This window comes from Symphalangus syndactylus, chromosome 12 (assembly GCF_028878055.3).
Source record: "Symphalangus syndactylus isolate Jambi chromosome 12, NHGRI_mSymSyn1-v2.1_pri, whole genome shotgun sequence".
Lineage (NCBI taxonomy): Eukaryota > Metazoa > Chordata > Mammalia > Primates > Hylobatidae > Symphalangus > Symphalangus syndactylus.
Window position 1 is genome coordinate 5,065,917 of NC_072441.2, and position 14,547 is coordinate 5,080,463.

The following is a 14,547-nucleotide window of genomic DNA, read 5'->3' on the forward strand; positions in this document are numbered from 1 at the left end:
TTCATACAATGCTTCTGTGTAGTTTATATTTGAACATATTCTTTTTTCCACTGTTACCCACTTAGCTCTACGAATGTCCAGTTGCATTTTCTACAGACAGAGTGTTTCAAAACTGCTCAATCAAAAGTATGGTTTAACTCTGTTAGCTGAATGCTCAGATCAGAAAGAAGTTTCACAGAATGCTTCTGTGTAGTTTATATTTGAATATATTCCTTTTTCCACTACTACGCTCATAGCGCTCCAAATGTCCAGTTGCATTTTCTACAGAAAGAGTGTTCAGATCTGCTCAATCAAAAGTATGGTTTAACTCTGTTAGCTGAATGCACAGATCAGAAAGAAGTTTCACCGAATGATTCTGTGTAGTTTATATTTGAAGACATTCCTTTTTCCACTATTACCCTCTTAGCGCTCCGAATCTCCACTTGCATTTTCTACAAAAAGAGTGTTTCATAACTGCTCAATCAAAAATATGTTTTATCTCTGTTAACTGAATTTACAGATCAGAAATAAGTTTCACAGAATGCATCTGTGTAGTTTTTATTTGAAGATATTCTTTTTCCCAATGTAGGCCTCTTAGCGCTTAGCATGTCCAATTGCAGTTTCTACAGATAGAGGGTTTCAGAACGGCTCAATCTAAAGTAAGGTTCAACTCTGTTAGTTGAATGCACAGAACAGAAAGAATTTTCACAGAATGCTACTGTGTAGTTTATATTTGAATATATTCCTTTTTCCACTATTACCATCTTAGCGCTCCGAATGTCCACTTGCATTTTCTACAGAAAGAGTGTTCAGAACTGCGCAATCAAAAGTATGGTTTAACTCTGTTAGCTTAATGAACATATCAGAAATAAGTTTCACACAATGCTTCTGTGTAGTTTTTATTTGAAGATATTATTTTTCCCAATAGAGGCCTCTTAGCGCTCAGAATGTCCAATTGCAGTTTCTACAGAAAGAGTGTTTCAGAAAGGCTCAATCAAAAGTAAGGTTCAACTCTGTTAGTTGAATGCACAGAACAGAAAGAAGTTTCATACAATGCTTCTGTGTAGTTTATATTTGAACATATTGTTTTTTCCACTATTACCCACTTAGCGCTACGAATGTCAAGTTGCATTTTCTACAGACAGAGTGTTTCAAAACTGCTCAATCAAAAGTATGGTTTAACTCTGTTAGCTGAATGCTCAGATCAGAAAGAAGTTTCACAGAATGCTTCTGTGTAGTTTATATTTGAATATATTCTTTTTCCACTACTACTCTCTTAGCGCTCCAAATGTCCAGTTGCATTTTCTAAAGAAAGAGTGTTCTGATCTGCTCAATCAAAAGTATGGTTTAACACTGTTAGCTGAATGCACAGATCAGAAAGAAGTTTCACAGAATGATTCTGTGTAGTTTATATTTGGAGACATTCCTTTTTCCACTATTACTCTCTTAGCGCTCCGAATCTCCACTTGCATTTTCTACAGAAAGAGTGTTTCAGAACGGCTCAATCAAAACTAAGGTTCAACTCTTTTAGTTGAACAAACAGAACAGAAAGAAGTTTCACACAATTCTTCTGTGTAGTTTTTATTTGTAGACATTCTTTTTCCCAATATAGGCCTCCTAGCGCTCAGAATGTCCAATTGCAGTTTCTACAGAAAGAGTGTTTCAGAACGGCTCAATCAAAAGTAAGGTTCAACTCTGTTAGTTGAATTCACAGAACAGAAAGAAGTTTCATACAATGCTTCTGTGTAGTTTATATTTGAACATATTCTTTTTTCCACTGTTACCCACTTAGCTCTACGAATGTCCAGTTGCATTTTCTACAGACAGAGTGTTTCAAAACTGCTCAATAAAAAGTATGGTTTAACTCTGTTAGCTGAATGCTCAGATCAGAAAGAAGTTTCACAGAATGCTTCTGTGTAGTTTATATTTGAATATATTCCTTTTTCCACTACTACGCTCTTAGCGCTCCAAATGTCCAGTTGCATTTTCTACAGAAAGAGTGTTCAGATCTGCTCAATCAAAAGTATGGTTTAACTCTGTTAGCTGAATGCACAGATCAGAAAGAAGTTTCACCGAATGATTCTGTGTAGTTTATATTTGAAGACATTCCTTTTTCCACTATTACCCTCTTAGCGCTCCGAATCTCCACTTGCATTTTCTACAAAAAGAGTGTTTCATAACTGCTCAATCAAAAATATGTTTTATCTCTGTTAACTGAATTTACAGATCAGAAATAAGTTTCACAGAATGCATCTGTGTAGTTTTTATTTGAAGATATTCTTTTTCCCAATGTAGGCCTCTTAGCGCTTAGCATGTCCAATTGCAGTTTCTACAGATAGAGGGTTTCAGAACGGCTCAATCTAAAGTAAGGTTCAACTCTGTTAGTTGAATGCACAGAACAGAAAGAATTTTCACAGAATGCTACTGTGTAGTTTATATTTGAATATATTCCTTTTTCCACTATTACCATCTTAGCGCTCCGAATGACCACTTGCATTTTCTACAGAAAGAGTGTTCAGAACTGCGCAATCAAAAGTATGGTTTAACTCTGTTAGCTTAATGAACATATCAGAAATAAGTTTCACACAATGCTTCTGTGTAGTTTTTATTTGAAGATATTATTTTTCCCAATAGAGGCCTCTTAGCGCTCAGAATGTCCAATTGCAGTTTCTACAGAAAGAGAGTTTCAGAAAGGCTCAATCAAAAGTAAGGTTCAACTCTGTTAGTTGAATGCACAGAACAGAAAGTTGTTTCATACAATGCTTCTGTGTAGTTTATATTTGAACATATTGTTTTTTCCACTATTACCCACTTAGCGCTACGAATGTCAAGTTGCATTTTCTACAGACAGAGTGTTTCAAAACTGCTCAATCAAAAGTATGGTTTAACTCTGTTAGCTGAATGCTCAGATCAGAAAGAAGTTTCACAGAATGCTTCTGTGTAGTTTATATTTGAATATATTCTTTTTCCACTACTACTCTCTTAGCGCTCCAAATGTCCAGTTGCATTTTCTAAAGAAAGAGTGTTCTGATCTGCTCAATCAAAAGTATGGTTTAACACTGTTAGCTGAATGCACAGATCAGAAAGAAGTTTCACAGAATGATTCTGTGTAGTTTATATTTGGAGACATTCTTTTTTCCACTATTACTCTCTTAGCGCTCCGAATCTCCACTTGCATTTTCTACAGAAAGAGTGTTTCAGAACGGCTCAATCAAAACTAAGGTTCAACTCTTTTAGTTGAACAAACAGAACAGAAAGAAGTTTCACACAATTCTTCTGTGTAGTTTTTATTTGTAGACATTCTTTTTCCCAATATAGGCCTCCTAGCGCTCAGAATGTCCAATTGCAGTTTCTACAGAAAGAGTGTTTCAGAACGGCTCAATCAAAAGTAAGGTTCAACTCTGTTAGTTGAATTCACAGAACAGAAAGAAGTTTCATACAATGCTTCTGTGTAGTTTATATTTGAACATATTCTTTTTTCCACTGTTACCCACTTAGCTCTACGAATGTCCAGTTGCATTTTCTACAGACAGAGTGTTTCAAAACTGCTCAATCAAAAGTATGGTTTAACTCTGTTAGCTGAATGCTCAGATCAGAAAGAAGTTTCACAGAATGCTTCTGTGTAGTTTATATTTGAATATATTCCTTTTTCCACTACTACGCTCTTAGCGCTCCAAATGTCCAGTTGCATTTTCTACAGAAAGAGTGTTCAGATCTGCTCAATCAAAAGTATGGTTTAACTCTGTTAGCTGAATGCACAGATCAGAAAGAAGTTTCACCGAATGATTCTGTGTAGTTTATATTTGAAGACATTCCTTTTTCCACTATTACCCTCTTAGCGCTCCGAATCTCCACTTGCATTTTCTACAAAAAGAGTGTTTCATAACTGCTCAATCAAAAATATGTTTTATCTCTGTTAACTGAATTTACAGATCAGAAATAAGTTTCACAGAATGCATCTGTGTAGTTTTTATTTGAAGATATTCTTTTTCCCAATGTAGGCCTCTTAGCGCTTAGCATGTCCAATTGCAGTTTCTACAGATAGAGGGTTTCAGAACGGCTCAATCTAAAGTAAGGTTCAACTCTGTTAGTTGAATGCACAGAACAGAAAGAATTTTCACAGAATGCTACTGTGTAGTTTATATTTGAATATATTCCTTTTTCCACTATTACCATCTTAGCGCTCCGAATGTCCACTTGCATTTTCTACAGAAAGAGTGTTCAGAACTGCGCAATCAAAAGTATGGTTTAACTCTGTTAGCTTAATGAACATATCAGAAATAAGTTTCACACAATGCTTCTGTGTAGTTTTTATTTGAAGATATTATTTTTCCCAATAGAGGCCTCTTAGCGCTCAGAATGTCCAATTGCAGTTTCTACAGAAAGAGTGTTTGAGAAAGGCTCAATCAAAAGTAAGGTTCAACTCTGTTAGTTGTATGCACAGAACAGAAAGAAGTTTCATACAATGCTTCTGTGTAGTTTATATTTGAACATATTCTTTTTTCCACTATTACCCTCTTAGCGCTACGAATGTCCAGTTGCATTTTCTACAGACAGAGTGTTTCAAAACTGCTCAATCAAAAGTATGGTTTAACTCTGTTAGCTGAATGCTCAGATCAGAAAGAAGTTTCACAGAATGCTTCTGTGTAGTTTATATTTGAATATATTCCTTTTTCCACTACTACGCTCTTAGCGCTCCAAATGTCCAGTTGCATTTTCTACAGAAAGAGTGTTCAGATCTGCTCAATCAAAAGTATGGTTTAACTCTGTTAGCTGAATGCACAGATCAGAAAGAAGTTTCACCGAATGATTCTGTGTAGTTTATATTTGAAGACATTCCTTTTTCCACTATTACCCTCTTAGCGCTCCGAATCTCCCCTTGCATTTTCTACAAAAAGAGTGTTTCATAACTGCTCAATCAAAAATATGTTTTATCTCTGTTAACTGAATTTACAGATCAGAAATAAGTTTCACAGAATGCATCTGTGTAGTTTTTATTTGAAGATATTCTTTTTCCCAATGTAGGCCTCTTAGCGCTTATCATGTCCAATTGCAGTTTCTACAGAAAGAGTGTTTCAGAACGGCTCAATCAAAAGTAAGGTTCAACTCTGTTAGTTGAATGCACAGAATAGAAAGAATTTTCACAGAATGCTACTGTGTAGTTTATATTTGAATATATTCCTTTTTCCACTATTACCCTCTTAGCGCTCAGAATGTCCACTTGCATTTTCTACAGAAAGAGTGTTCAGAACTGCGCAATCAAAAGTATGGTTTAACTCTGTTAGCTTAATGAACATATCAGAAATAAGTTTCACACAATGCTTCTGTGTAGTTTTTATTTGAAGATATTATTTTTCCCAATAGAGGCCTCTTAGCGCTCAGAATGTCCAATTGCAGTTTCTACAGAAAGAGTGTTTCAGAAAGGCTCAATCAAAAGTAAGGTTCAACTCTGTTAGTTGAATGCACAGAACAGAAAGAAGTTTCATACAATGCTTCTGTGTAGTTTATATTTGAACATATTCTTTTTTCCACTATTACCCACTTAACGCTACGAATGTCCAGTTGCATTTTTTACAGACAGAGTGTTTCAAAACTGCTCAATAAAATGTATGGTTTAACTCTGTTAGCTGAATGCTCAGATCAGAAAGAAGTTTCACAGAATGCTTCTGTGTAGTTTATATTTGAATATATTCCTTTTTCCACTACTACTCTCTTAGCGCTCCTAATGTCCAGTTGCATTTTCTACAGAAAGAGTGTTCAGATCTGCTCAATCAAAAATATGTTTTAACTCTGTTAGCTGAATGCACAGATCAGAAAGAAGTTTCACAGAATGATTCTGTGTAGTTTATATTTGGAGACATTCCTTTTTCCACTATTACCCTCTTAGCGCTCCGAATCTCCACTTGCATTTTCTACAGAAAGGGTGTTTCAGAACGGCTCAATCAAAACTAAGGTTCAACTCTTTTAGTTGAACAAACAGAACAGAAAGAAGTTTCACACAATTCTTCTGTGTAGTTTTTATTTGTAGACATTCATTTTCCCAATATAGGCCTCTTAGCGCTCAGAATGTGCAATTGCAGTTTCTACACAAAGAGTGTTTCAGAACGGCTCAATCAAAAGTTAGGTTCAACTCTGTTAGTTGAATGCACAGAACAGAAATAAGTTTCATACAATGCTTCTGTGTAGTTTATATTTGAACATATTCTTTTTTCCACTATTACCCACTTAGCGCTACGAATGTCCAGTTGCATTTTCTACAGACAGAGTGTTTCAAAACTGCTCAATCAAAAGTATGGTTTAACTCTGTTAGCTGAATGCTCAGATCAGAAAGAAGTTTCACAGAATGCTTCTGTGTAGTTTATATTTGAATATATTCTTTTTCCACTACTACTCTCTTAGCGCTCCAAATGTCCAGTTGCATTTTCTAAAGAAAGAGTGTTCTGACCTGCTCAATCAAAAGCATGGTTTAACACTGTTAGCTGAATGCACAGATCAGAAAGAAGTTTCACAGAATGATTCTGTGTAGTTTATATTTGGAGACATTCCTTTTTCCACTATTACTCTCTTAGCGCTCCGAATCTCCACTTGCATTTTCTACAGAAAGAGTGTTTCAGAACGGCTCAATCAAAACTAAGGTTCAACTCTTTTAGTTGAACAAACAGAACAGAAAGAAGTTTCACACAATTCTTCTGTGTAGTTTTTATTTGTAGACATTCTTTTTCCCAATATAGGCCTCCTAGCGCTCAGAATGTCCAATTGCAGTTTCTACAGAAAGAGTGTTTCAGAACGGCTCAATCAAAAGTAAGGTTCAACTCTGTTAGTTGAATTCACAGAACAGAAAGAAGTTTCATACAATGCTTCTGTGTAGTTTATATTTGAACATATTCTTTTTTCCACTGTTACCCACTTAGCTCTACGAATGTCCAGTTGCATTTTCTACAGACAGAGTGTTTCAAAACTGCTCAATCAAAAGTATGGTTTAACTCTGTTAGCTGAATGCTCAGATCAGAAAGAAGTTTCACAGAATGCTTCTGTCTAGTTTATATTTGAATATATTCCTTTTTCCACTACTACGCTCTTAGCGCTCCAAATGTCCAGTTGCATTTTCTACAGAAAGAGTGTTCAGATCTGCTCAATCATAAGTATGGTTTAACTCTGTTAGCTGAATGCACAGATCAGAAAGAAGTTTCACCGAATGATTCTGTGTAGTTTATATTTGAAGACATTCCTTTTTCCACTATTACCCTCTTAGCGCTCCGAAGCTCCACTTGCATTTTCTACAAAAAGAGTGTTTCATAACTGCTCAATCAAAAATATGTTTTATCTCTGTTAACTGAATTTACAGATCAGAAATAAGTTTCACAGAATGCATCTGTGTAGTTTTTATTTGAAGATATTCTTTTTCCCAATGTAGGCCTCTTAGCGCTTAGCATGTCCAATTGCAGTTTCTACAGATAGAGGGTTTCAGAACGGCTCAATCAAAAGTAAGGTTCAAATCTGTTAGTTGAATGCACAGAACAGAAAGAATTTTCACAGAATGCTACTGTGTAGTTTATATTTGAATATATTAATTTTTCCACTATTACCCTCTTAGCGCTCCGAATGTCCACTTGCATTTTCTACAGAAAGAGTGTTCAGAACTGCGCAATCAAAACTATGGTTTAACTCTGTTAGCTTAATGAACATATCAGAAATAAGTTTCACACAATGCTTCTTTGTAGTTTTTATTTGAAGATATTATTTTTCCCAATAGAGGCCTCTTAGCGCTCAGAATGTCCAATTGCAGTTTCTACAGAAAGAGTGTTTCAGAAAGGCTCAATCAAAAGTAAAGTTCAACTCTGTTAGTTGTATGCACAGAACAGAAAGAAGTTTCATACAATGATTCTGTGTAGTTTATATTTGAACATATTCTTTTTTCCACTATTACCCACTTAGCGCTACGAATGTCCAGTTGCATTTTCTACAGACAGAGTGTTTCAAAACTGCTCAATCAAAAGTATGGTTTAACTCTGTTAGCTGAATGCTCAGATCAGAAAGAAGTTTCACAGAATTCTTCTGTGTAGTTTATATTTGAATATATTCCTTTTTCCACTACTACGCTCTTAGCGCTCCAAATGTCCAGTTGCATTTTCTACAGAAAGAGTGTTCAGATCTGCTCAATCAAAAGTATGGTTTAACTCTGTTAGCTGAATGCACAGATCAGAAAGAAGTTTCACCGAATGATTCTGTGTAGTTTATATTTGAAGACATTCCTTTTTCCACTATTACCCTCTTAGCGCTCCGAATCTCCACTTGCATTTTCTACAAAAAGAGTGTTTCATAACTGCTCAATCAAAAATATGTTTTATCTCTGTTAACTGAATTTACAGATCAGAAATAAGTTTCAAAGAATGTATCTGTGTAGTTTTTATTTGAAGATATTCTTTTTCCCAATGTAGGCCTCTTAGCGCTTATCATGTCCAATTGCAGTTTCTACAGAAAGAGTGTTTCAGAACGGCTCAATCAAAAGTAAGGTTCAACTCTGTTAGTTGAATGCACAGAATAGAAAGAATTTTCACAGAATGCTACTGTGTAGTTTATATTTGAATATATTCCTTTTTCCACTATTACCCTCTTAGCGCTCCGAATCTCCACTTGCATTTTCTACAGAAAGGGTGTTTCAGAACGGCTCAATCAAAACTAAGGTTCAACTCTTTTAGTTGAACAAACAGAACAGAAAGAAGTTTCACACAATTCTTCTGTGTAGTTTTTATTTGTAGATATTCATTTTCCCAATATAGGCCTCTTAGCGCTCAGAATGTGCAATTGCAGTTTCTACACAAAGAGTGTTTCAGAACGGCTCAATCAAAAGTTAGGTTCAACTCTGTTAGTTGAATGCACAGAACAGAAAGAAGTTTCATACAATGCTTCTGTGTAGTTTATATTTGAACATATTCTTTTTTCCACTATTACCCACTTAGCGCTACGAATGTCAAGTTGCATTTTCTACAGACAGAGTGTTTCAAAACTGCTCAATCAAAAGTATGGTTTAACTCTGTTAGCTGAATGCTCAGATCAGAAAGAAGTTTCACAGAATGCTTCTGTGTAGTTTATATTTGAATATATTCTTTTTCCACTACTACTCTCTTAGCGCTCCAAATGTCCAGTTGCATTTTCTAAAGAAAGAGTGTTCTGACCTGCTCAATCAAAAGTATGGTTTAACACTGTTAGCTGAATGCACAGATCAGAAAGAAGTTTCACAGAATGATTCTGTGTAGTTTATATTTGGAGACATTCCTTTTTCCACTATTACTCTCTTAGCGCTCCGAATCTCCACTTGCATTTTCTACAGAAAGAGTGTTTCAGAACGGCTCAATCAAAACTAAGGTTCAACTCTTTTAGTTGAACAAACAGAACAGAAAGAAGTTTCACACAATTCTTCTGTGTAGTTTTTATTTGTAGACATTCTTTTTCCCAATATAGGCCTCCTAGCGCTCAGAATGTCCAATTGCAGTTTCTACAGAAAGAGTGTTTCAGAACGGCTCAATCAAAAGTAAGGTTCAACTCTGTTAGTTGAATTCACAGAACAGAAAGAAGTTTCATACAATGCTTCTGTGTAGTTTATATTTGAACATATTCTTTTTTCCACTGTTACCCACTTAGCTCTACGAATGTCCAGTTGCATTTTCTACAGACAGAGTGTTTCAAAACTGCTCAATCAAAAGTATGGTTTAACTCTGTTAGCTGAATGCTCAGATCAGAAAGAAGTTTCACAGAATGCTTCTGTGTAGTTTATATTTGAATATATTCCTTTTTCCACTACTACGCTCTTAGCGCTCCAAATGTCCAGTTGCATTTTCTACAGAAAGAGTGTTCAGATCTGCTCAATCAAAAGTATGGTTTAACTCTGTTAGCTGAATGCACAGATCAGAAAGAAGTTTCACCGAATGATTCTGTGTAGTTTATATTTGAAGACATTCCTTTTTCCACTATTACCCTCTTAGCGCTCCGAATCTCCACTTGCATTTTCTACAAAAAGAGTGTTTCATAACTGCTCAATCAAAAATATGTTTTATCTCTGTTAACTGAATTTACAGATCAGAAATAAGTTTCACAGAAGGCATCTGTGTAGTTTTTATTTGAAGATATTCTTTTTCCCAATGTAGGCCTCTTAGCGCTTAGCATGTCCAATTGCAGTTTCTACAGATAGAGGGTTTCAGAACGGCTCAATCTAAAGTAAGGTTCAACTCTGTTAGTTGAATGCACAGAACAGAAAGAATTTTCACAGAATGCTACTGTGTAGTTTATATTTGAATATATTCCTTTTTCCACTATTACCATCTTAGCGCTCCGAATGTCCACTTGCATTTTCTACAGAAAGAGTGTTCAGAACTGCGCAATCAAAAGTATGGTTTAACTCTGTTAGCTTAATGAACATATCAGAAATAAGTTTCACACAATGCTTCTGTGTAGTTTTTATTTGAAGATATTATTTTTCCCAATAGAGGCCTCTTAGCGCTCAGAATGTCCAATTGCAGTTTCTACAGAAAGAGTGTTTGAGAAAGGCTCAATCAAAAGTAAGGTTCAACTCTGTTAGTTGTATGCACAGAACAGAAAGAAGTTTCATACAATGCTTCTGTGTAGTTTATATTTGAACATATTCTTTTTTCCACTATTACCCACTTAGCGCTACGAATGTCCAGTTTCATTTTCTACAGACAGAGTGTTTCAAAACTGCTCAATCAAATGTATGGTTTAACTCTGTTAGCTGAATGCTCAGATCAGAAAGAAGTTTCACAGAATGCTTCTGTGTAGTTTATATTTGAATATATTCCTTTTTCCACTACTACGCTCTTAGCGCTCCAAATGTCCAGTTGCATTTTCTACAGAAAGAGTGTTCAGATCTGCTCAATCAAAAGTATGGTTTAACTCTGTTAGCTGAATGCACAGATCAGAAAGAAGTTTCACCGAATGATTCTGTGTAGTTTATATTTGAAGACATTCCTTTTTCCACTATTACCCTCTTAGCGCTCCGAATCTCCCCTTGCATTTTCTACAAAAAGAGTGTTTCATAACTGCTCAATCAAAAATAAGTTTTATCTCTGTTAACTGAATTTACAGATCAGAAATAAGTTTCACAGAATGCATCTGTGTAGTTTTTATTTGAAGATATTCTTTTTCCCAATGTAGGCCTCTTAGCGCTTATCATGTCCAATTGCAGTTTCTACAGAAAGAGTGTTTCAGAACGGCTCAATCAAAAGTAAGGTTCAACTCTGTTAGTTGAATGCACAGAATAGAAAGAATTTTCACAGAATGCTACTGTGTAGTTTATATTTGAATATATTCCTTTTTCCACTATTACCCTCTTAGCGCTCAGAATGTCCACTTGCATTTTCTACAGAAAGAGTGTTCAGAACTGCGCAATCAAAAGTATGGTTTAACTCTGTTAGCTTAATGAACATATCAGAAATAAGTTTCACACAATGCTTCTGTGTAGTTTTTATTTGAAGATATTATTTTTCCCAATAGAGGCCTCTTAGCGCTCAGAATGTCCAATTGCAGTTTCTACAGAAAGAGTGTTTCAGAAAGGCTCAATCAAAAGTAAGGTTCAACTCTGTTAGTTGAATGCACAGAACAGAAAGAAGTTTCATACAATGCTTCTGTGTAGTTTATATTTGAACATATTCTTTTTTCCACTATTACCCACTTAACGCTACGAATGTCCAGTTGCATTTTTTACAGACAGAGTGTTTCAAAACTACTCAATAAAATGTATGGTTCAACTCTGTTAGCTGAATGCTCAGATCAGAAAGAAGTTTCACAGAATGCTTCTGTGTAGTTTATATTTGAATATATTCCTTTTTCCACTACTACTCTCTTAGCGCTCCTAATGTCCAGTTGCATTTTCTACAGAAAGAGTGTTCAGATCTGCTCAATCAAAAATATGTTTTAACTCTGTTAGCTGAATGCACAGATCAGAAAGAAGTTTCACAGAATGATTCTGTGTAGTTTATATTTGGAGACATTCCTTTTTCCACTATTAACCTCTTAGCGCTCCGAATCTCCACTTGCATTTTCTACAGAAAGGGTGTTTCAGAACGGCTCAATCAAAACTAAGGTTCAACTCTTTTAGTTGAACAAACAGAACAGAAAGAAGTTTCACACAATTCTTCTGTGTAGTTTTTATTTGTAGACATTCATTTTCCCAATATAGGCCTCTTAGCGCTCAGAATGTGCAATTGCAGTTTCTACACAAAGAGTGTTTCAGAACGGCTCAATCAAAAGTTAGGTTCAACTCTGTTAGTTGAATGCACAGAACAGAAAGAAGTTTCATACAATGCTTCTGTGTAGTTTATATTTGAACATATTCTTTTTTCCACTATTACCCACTTAGCGCTACGAATGTCAAGTTGCATTTTCTACAGACAGAGTGTTTCAAAACTGCTCAATCAAAAGTATGGTTTAACTCTGTTAGCTGAATGCTCAGATCAGAAAGAAGTTTCACAGAATGCTTCTGTGTAGTTTATATTTGAATATATTCTTTTTCCACTACTACTCTCTTAGCGCTCCAAATGTCCAGTTGCATTTTCTAAAGAAAGAGTGTTCTGACCTGCTCAATCAAAAGCATGGTTTAACACTGTTAGCTGAATGCACAGATCAGAAAGAAGTTTCACAGAATGATTCTGTGTAGTTTATATTTGGAGACATTCCTTTTTCCACTATTACTCTCTTAGCGCTCCGAATCTCCACTTGCATTTTCTACAGAAAGAGTGTTTCAGAACGGCTCAATCAAAACTAAGGTTCAACTCTTTTAGTTGAACAAACAGAACAGAAAGAAGTTTCACACAATTCTTCTGTGTAGTTTTTATTTGTAGACATTCTTTTTCCCAATATAGGCCTCCTAGCGCTCAGAATGTCCAATTGCAGTTTCTACAGAAAGAGTGTTTCAGAACGGCTCAATCAAAAGTAAGGTTCAACTCTGTTAGTTGAATTCACAGAACAGAAAGAAGTTTCATACAATGCTTCTGTGTAGTTTATATTTGAACATATTCTTTTTTCCACTGTTACCCACTTAGCTCTACGAATGTCCAGTTGCATTTTCTACAGACAGAGTGTTTCAAAACTGCTCAATCAAAAGTATGGTTTAACTCTGTTAGCTGAATGCTCAGATCAGAAAGAAGTTTCACAGAATGCTTCTGTCTAGTTTATATTTGAATATATTCCTTTTTCCACTACTACGCTCTTAGCGCTCCAAATGTCCAGTTGCATTTTCTACAGAAAGAGTGTTCAGATCTGCTCAATCATAAGTATGGTTTAACTCTGTTAGCTGAATGCACAGATCAGAAAGAAGTTTCACCGAATGATTCTGTGTAGTTTATATTTGAAGACATTCATTTTTCCACTATTACCCTCTTAGCGCTCCGAAGCTCCACTTGCATTTTCTACAAAAAGAGTGTTTCATAACTGCTCAATCAAAAATATGTTTTATCTCTGTTAACTGAATTTACAGATCAGAAATAAGTTTCACAGAATGCATCTGTGTAGTTTTTATTTGAAGATATTCTTTTTCCCAATGTAGGCCTCTTAGCGCTTAGCATGTCCAATTGCAGTTTCTACAGATAGAGGGTTTCAGAACGGCTCAATCAAAAGTAAGGTTCAAATCTGTTAGTTGAATGCACAGAACAGAAAGAATTTTCACAGAATGCTACTGTGTAGTTTATATTTGAATATATTAATTTTTCCACTATTACCCTCTTAGCGCTCCGAATGTCCACTTGCATTTTCTACAGAAAGAGTGTTCAGAACTGCGCAATCAAAACTATGGTTTAACTCTGTTAGCTTAATGAACATATCAGAAATAAGTTTCACACAATGCTTCTTTGTAGTTTTTATTTGAAGATATTATTTTTCCCAATAGAGGCCTCTTAGCGCTCAGAATGTCCAATTGCAGTTTCTACAGAAAGAGTGTTTCAGAAAGGCTCAATCAAAAGTAAAGTTCAACTCTGTTAGTTGTATGCACAGAACAGAAAGAAGTTTCATACAATGATTCTGTGTAGTTTATATTTGAACATATTCTTTTTTCCACTATTACCCACTTAGCGCTACGAATGTCCAGTTGCATTTTCTACAGACAGAGTGTTTCAAAACTGCTCAATCAAAAGTATGGTTTAACTCTGTTAGCTGAATGCTCAGATCAGAAAGAAGTTTCACAGAATTCTTCTGTGTAGTTTATATTTGAATATATTCCTTTTTCCACTACTACGCTCTTAGCGCTCCAAATGTCCAGTTGCATTTTCTACAGAAAGAGTGTTCAGATCTGCTCAATCAAAAGTATGGTTTAACTCTGTTAGCTGAATGCACAGATCAGAAAGAAGTTTCACCGAATGATTCTGTGTAGTTTATATTTGAAGACATTCCTTTTTCCACTATTACCCTCTTAGCGCTCCGAATCTCCACTTGCATTTTCTACAAAAAGAGTGTTTCATAACTGCTCAATCAAAAATATGTTTTATCTCTGTTAACTGAATTTACAGATCAGAAATAAGTTTCAAAGAATGCATCTGTGTAGTTTTTATTTGAAGATATTCT